Source organism: Haliaeetus leucocephalus, unplaced genomic scaffold (genome assembly GCF_000737465.1).
Source record: "Haliaeetus leucocephalus isolate CR32 unplaced genomic scaffold, Haliaeetus_leucocephalus-4.0 Scaffold473, whole genome shotgun sequence".
Taxonomy (NCBI): Eukaryota; Metazoa; Chordata; class Aves; order Accipitriformes; family Accipitridae; genus Haliaeetus; species Haliaeetus leucocephalus.
Genome location: NW_010972909.1, coordinates 5,296,867 through 5,304,034, shown reverse-complemented (window position 1 = coordinate 5,304,034; position 7,168 = coordinate 5,296,867).

The following is a 7,168-nucleotide window of genomic DNA, read 5'->3' as shown; positions in this document are numbered from 1 at the left end:
GGTGTCCCGTTAGGGGAAAAAAAAAAGCAAACCCTAAATCAATAAATGGAAGCATGCCAGCCCTGCACGCGGAGGTGCCGTTGATCTGCAGCGATGTCGTGAAAAAAAAAAAAAAAAAAAAAAAAATCCCCCCCCCAACTTTTCCCCGGTGCGACGGCTTTTATACAGGCGGTACCCGTTTCCCAACGGGGAAACGCCGGTGCTGTGAAGCGCGGCCGGCGGAGGACCCGCGGGCGCGGAAGCCAGCGTGCCCGTGCTGTCCCTTCCCCTTGTCCCCCTGCCCACGGGCGCTGCTGCACGCGTTTGGAAGGGAGCAGATGTTTTAACAGCCTCCGTGTAGAGATTACCGAGTGCCATATGTTAAATACCACCCTCCCTCCGGGAGGGAAAAAAAAAAAGAAAAAAAGAAAAAAAAAAGAAAAAAAGAAAAAAAACTTTTCGCACTCGCTCCCCTTCTTTAGCTGAGCTGCTTCGCCCGTTTAAAAGCATAAAGGATTAAATCAAACGTACATGAAGGTACATGGTTCCCCCCCCCGGCGGTGCGCGCAGCCCCAGGCGGGCGCTCCCGCGGAGCAGCGCTGCGCGGAGCCGCCGCGGCCGCGGAGGAACCGCGCTCCCGGGACAACCGCCTTTCCCCCCTCCCCGTCCTGCTGTCCTGCTGTCCTGCTGTCCTGCTCCCAGCCCCACCGCAGCCGCCGGGGGGGGGCAATCCCGCGGTCACCGCTTATGCCCCGGGAGCCCTTCTCCATCAGGTCATCAGGTCTGGTGTCACGGCTCCTCGGCGTTAATCCCACGCTCAGTTATCATGAAATCGGTTATATGTAATGGTATTTTATTGGTGTTAGTCCGAGAGCGCTGCAAAACGAGGTGGCTCTTGGCTTTTTTTTTTTTTTAAATACATCCTTAATTCGCCATCACTCCGATTTCCTTCATTTCTTTTCATTGCAAGTCCCAGAGAACCATCTTGAAGATGCTTCAGGGGACAGTGTGGGATCAAGCTTTGCCTTTGAACCGCAGCCTCCTAGACGGGTTGTGTGTGCGCCCGGCGGCCGCAGGTTTTTTGTTTGTTTAAATGAAAGAAGTATTCCCTTGCAGTGCTTGAAACCTGAAGGCTGGAGTGTGAAACATGAGAATCTGAAAGTGAAACCGACTGGAAGCCAAAAAAGAAACAGATGAATGTGTTTCCACTGTCCAAGCTGAGGAAAGCCCCAAAAGCAAACAAACACCGTGAATAATAAAATGTGCAATAGATCTGAAATACAATTATTCCAGCCTCAGTCACTGGAAGCAGTTTATCTCGGTGGTTTCTTTCTTTTTTTTTTTTTTTTTGATATCTGAGTTTTAGCTGTTCACAGGTAAATTCCATGCTGTGCATTCAACAGGAACAACATGATAAAAATTATCTTTTCTTTCCTCTGGTTTCTGATTAAAGACTAGAAAAGGATTTGGTTACCACAGGAACAGCTGCACATTACCCATGTATTTTTCAAGGAGTTATTTTTAATTGTGCAGGTAATTTTCAACTCCAAATACCTGTGTAGTGGCAGCTTTATCAGTAACAGCCACCTTAAACAACATAATTACTGAGCAGGTGAAATATATCCTGTAATAAAACTATACTTGTCTTTAGAGGGTGATTGTATGCAGGCACAACAGTTACAGCATTAACTAATGAGCACTGTGTGATTGCTTAACATATTTTTGATTATTTACTCCTTTCTGTTTTATGCAAAGTTTCTTCTTTATCGTTTCTCATTCCTTAGCTTAAACTTCTTCAGAGCAGTAATTAGGAGCTGTGTTTGTGCAATGCCCAGTGCAAGGAGTGCACAACTCCACTCATAGATTTCTTTATTAGGCTAGATGGGAAGGGACTCAAAAAAGAGCTACAAGAATGATCATGTACCTGGGACTCAGGTTTTAGGCTGGAAGACTTTGTAAATTCATCACAATTAGCCTGAAGACACTCCCAGGTTTGACATGAAGGTAGTAAGCTAGAGAAATCTGGAGAAATTTAGGGAGATTTAGGATGGTGGAGGCAGTAATGGTACATTTAGGCTAGCAACAAAGTGAACTTTTCAACTGCAAGTTTAAACTTTCATATTTCATTTAGGGCTGTGTTTTTAAGGTGAGGTGGGGTTAAAGCCTAAAAAAGTATATCCTACCACAAATCACAGTCGCAGAGTTGAAGGAGGAGTTACAGCGTGGGGTTCTGTGACCACTGTTACACCCCAAAAAATCAGATACATAATCCCCATAATGCGTTCTGGCCTGGAAATGATTTGATCTGTGAACCTGTCCAGAACCCATAACCTGTGCTAACACAGGCACATGCAGAATTAGGGTGAGATCTTGCAGTTTTTCCTGCAGCAAAGGAGTTGAAACAGATGAGAAATTTCTGCTGGAGCTGAAAGTCTAGGATTGAGATTGTTCTTGCTAGACAGGAGACAGGGAAATTTTTGTGTTGCTTAACTGTCCTGGTGCCTTATCTTGCGGGGGTGCCATGTACTTTGCAGCGACTGCTGCCGACTCGATCCCCTCCTGGGTGAGCTGGGTGATAAGGCTGCGGTTCATTTACAGGGAGCAGGAATACATCACAGGTGCCTCCCACACGCCAGGAACTCAATGGCAAAGGAGAGCTCGTGACATCTTTTTTACAGGATTGGGCCCCTGGTATGCAGAACTGTACATAAACACCGTCGTTCTTTTTTTTTTTTTTTTTTTTGCTAAGTGGCGTGGGGAAAAAAGTTGGCTTTTGGAGCAGATATTTGAAAGAGCAAGAACAGTTCTGACAAATTACAGGTATGAACCACTGACATCTCTTTCATCGTTAATAGTATGATAGGATCTGAAGGTGACAGAACCCTTTCTTTTTATTCCCTTTGCTTATGAATCAGCTTGCTTTTCTCCTTAAAATTGACTTTGCTGTTAACCTCTTGCATTCCCCTGAGTGGTTTCCCTGCTCTCTGGGATGTCAGTATCAGTTCTTAGTTCAAAGATGGCTTTAACATGAAATGTACAATCTTTTTTCCTTCCAGACTGTTAGGAGAGATTAATAAAAGACTCTGTGTCCCCAAACCTTCAGCTGATCTCCAAGTTTTGAAGCATCATGCTGTCACACACCTTCCTTCAAAAGTAACGTTCTGACTTTTCTCTGCGGTCTCTCGGTCTTCATCCAATACAAGTTGTTTTGCTCTTACCAAAACAAATGTGGCGCTTCAATTCTGTTTTATTTTCTTTCTGTCTACACCGAGGCAAAGATTTTACATTTAATATACGTGTATAGCATGCCCAGGTCTATACAAACAGGGAAGGGGAGAGGAAGACCTTCAAAGCAAATTGCTCCTTTTATGGGGAGTTGGGAAGGGATACTGCATGCCTTGGTTGTCTTAACATTGCTGTGAGCTGCTAAATAATCACAGTATTTATTCCCAGAAGCAGCTGTATTTTAAAGGTAAGTGTAATGATTCTGTTAATCTGCAGTGAGAGAATTACCCTGACACAGGTTCCCACGCTGAATGGTTTGCTGAAACATATGAGGCATATATTGTCTGGCAAATAGCGAGGTATTTTATATGGAGCTACATCAGTATGAGATTTTGTTTTGGAAACCATGTGAACGACTGCGTTAAGTGACAACTTGTTATGGGGATAAGCTGGACTGCTCATTTTGTGCAGATGTATAGAGCACATCCAAGTTCTGAAAATAGGTGGATTTTTGAAGGGAAGAAAAGCTAGGTTTCCCCTCAACACTTGGCTTGCTTCCTCTGTAAACGCATCAAAAACTGTCCATAAAGAAATACTAGTTTCACAAGTATTCTGGCTTAAATAACCATTGATATAGTATCTTGCACGTCCCCTTTGCATTCCAGGGACTATGAAATACTCTCTGGATCTGGTGACTTCAGTCTTTTTAACATGGTCAAACAAACAAATGGAATGAAGAAAACTTTATTGCCTGACAAGCAGATGAGCACATAAAAACCAAAACAAGAGTAAACCAAAATAAAACAGTGTAAATAAATGCCCTCTATTGAAGTAAACAATTTTACTTGTTAATTTCCTCTTCCAAACCTGCTGAATTAAAAGGTATTCCCACGGATAAATACTTTAGATATTTTACTACTCTGCTCTGTGTCAATTACACCTACACCTGGGAAAATTAACTACTTTTAAAACATTAATAGCCTAAAATGTTACATTGCATATAATATTAATGACCACTTGAATGCAGTACTATCATTTTCTTCTTTTTTCTCTTCTTCTCTTTTGGGAATGCAGTATTTTATTCCTGTAATGGAGTGTCTCAGCACCAGTGTGCTACAAATGAAGCGGCACACATTTTGAAGTTAGTCGTGAAATTAAAGCATTTTGAAAGGCTGTGCCTCTTTTCACAGTGGCAGTTACAGCCAGAGTCTTCAGTCACTTGCCAGGTGCGACATGGCTTTTGAAGACATGGTTTTCTTGAGAAGTAAGAAACTGTGGGTGGTGTGAAACCCTTCTCACTCATGAGCTCCTTAGCATCTCTTGCTACCCCAAGTCCTCATGCTCAGCACTGCTGCCCTTGTTGAGTCTTTGCTGGGCATTTGTGTGAGTAACGGGGAGCAAAGACCTCCGGGACTGATTTCATGCAGGTAGTTTTTGGCTGACTGGGGTGTCTTGCTAAGCATGGCGAAAGTCATGTCTGCTTTGCCTGAGTTACATCCAAAGTCTAAAGGGGTTCCTGTTTGGTCTGGGCAAAACTCCTGATGTGGGTAAGAAAGTCGCTTGGGCAGGAACCGAGACAGGAAGGCAGCTGAAACGATAGCTGCCCTCCTGTTGAAGTGGAAAGAAATTCTCACAGGTCTCTGTGAAATCCACTGCTGCTGCCCCTAGAGAGCCCCCAAAACTCCTCCATCACCCCACAGGGGCAAAACACTTCAGCAGCAGCTGGGCGATGGGGAGTGATTTCTCTGCCCAGGGCTTTCTCTGCCCAGCGATTTCTCTGCCCAGGGCTACCAGAAGAAACGTCCTGCTCTCCTCTTTGCAGCTCTGCTACCTCGCTTCTACAGCATTTTGGTTTGCTCTCAACTAGGAAACCCTTTTCCTTGATCGCTGTTTTCCCCGATTCCAAAGTCGGTGTTCACGGACATACACAACTTCCTATGCTCCCTGTGGGTGGTTGCTGCCTTTCAGCTGTCGTACTGGATGTAAATATATACAAGTCTGAGAGAAACATTACTCATAGAAAGAGTTAGGTTGGAAGTCATCTAGTCCAATCCACTGCTCACAGCGGGGCCACCTTCCAAGCTAGATGGGGTTGCTCAGGGCCTTGTCCAGCCAAAATATCCAAGGATGCAGAGCCCACAGTCTCTCTGGGTAATCTTCCTCAGTGCTGCACCACTCTGAGGGAAGAAGAACCTTTCCCTTGTGCCTGGTCAGAGTTTGCCTGGCTGCAACGTTTGTCCATCACCTTGAAGTTTCCTTTGGTGTATTTGAAAAACAGCAAGAAGCAGTGATAGGTGCTTGCTGTCCACTGGCATAACTCCATATATATAGCTCAGGATGTAGTGTGCAGGATCTGTAGATGTGGGCTTTATTGGTAAATGGAACTAAACTGCCTTATTAACTAAGAAAATCACTAGCACATGTTCCACACTGCTCTCCCTCATTGAAACCTCCAGATCTCCTCCAGTGTCTCCTCGCTCGGCTCCATTCTTGGTTGTGAGCTATGCTCGCTCTTCATCCCTGATGTCACAAGTCTAGTACCCCTAGCAAAACTCTGCTGTGCTGCTCTCTCATTTCTCTGTATGCTGAAACTCTCACCCTGGCTTTCACCTCATCTTGCCTCTTTGAAGCAGGAGTTAGCTCCTGGGGCAATGCTGCTAGCTCCTCATCCTGTTTTTCAACTCTTCCCTCGGTATTGTCTGCTGGCAGAGTCCGGGCACGGGGCTAGGAGACCTTTTGCCTCAGTGGCTGTTCTGATGCCCAGACATGAACTGTTTCTTTCTTGGGTTTCAGATCTTTATTTATAAGGCTCATTGGTAGCAATCACCATCCTCAGAACAGATGCTTCACAATGACCCACGGGTTAGGAAAGCATCATTTAATCTTTTACAAATGGGAGGCTGAGGCTCTGTGGTGTAAAGCAACGTCCTACAAGAGCGTCACAGCGTATCTTGGAGTAGTACTGCCTTTCCAATGTCGGAGCAGTACCTGAACAGAAACAACTCTCTCATCAAAGTAGACGGGATGGGTAGTATTTTTAAAGAATCTATGCACAGTCTAGAATCCCAGTTTCATTTTATAGGTGGTTTCCACCCTTATGTTCTGGCACTGTCTTCCCTTGTGCCCTTATCTCACAAACATTGCACTGGGAAAGAAGGGAGTGGAGCTGCTTTCTCTATGAATAGATGGACTATTAGAGACTGTTGGCACCTGAATGGGCTTGTTATCTTCAGATAACAAATGAATTGCTCCATCCTGGAGAAGGTCAGGCTTCCCAGCTTCTCTGGAGCTGGCTGGGATTGAGGGACAAGCACTCCCTTGGAAGCAGGGCTAAGAAGCCTTCTGCAAAGCAACCTTGAGAAGGTAAAAAAGTGTGAGGAACATCCTTCTGCCAGAGAGTGCTCTATAACGAGAGGGTACCTGTGAACTGGAGCTGCAGAAGAAAGGCTTCAATTTGATGTGATGCCACTTTGTGCAGGAGTGAAAGGAGGTCCTCCTGAGAGGACCTGGAAAGGGGCTGACAAAGGGTGGCCAAGAATCAGACAGGGGGAAGTACAGATGGGATCTTCTGTTGCACTATTTAGCCCTATATATTTTCTTGCGCGTCTCAAGTGGAGAGCGATTATTTTGACAAACGTTACTTTGGCGATCTGCTATGTATTTTAATAGTTGGTTTATCCCTGGGGTGCTAAATTATAAAGTAGAGGGCCTGCAAGGGTGGGGTGCCTGCAGAAATACAAGCTGAAACTCCCAGGGAGCTGGCAAAGCCAGCATTAGTCTCTGGTTCTGGCTGTGGGGTCTTGGGGAGAAGTACTCGAGGGAGGACCCATGCCCTGAGAACACACTTAGAAATCTACTGTGCCTGGGATCTGTTTGGTTTAAGGAAGCATAAAAAGCACATAGGTCCAACATGCTGTGACCCGATCACAGCCCTGTTATGAATAATCAGAATATTATGTGCAGG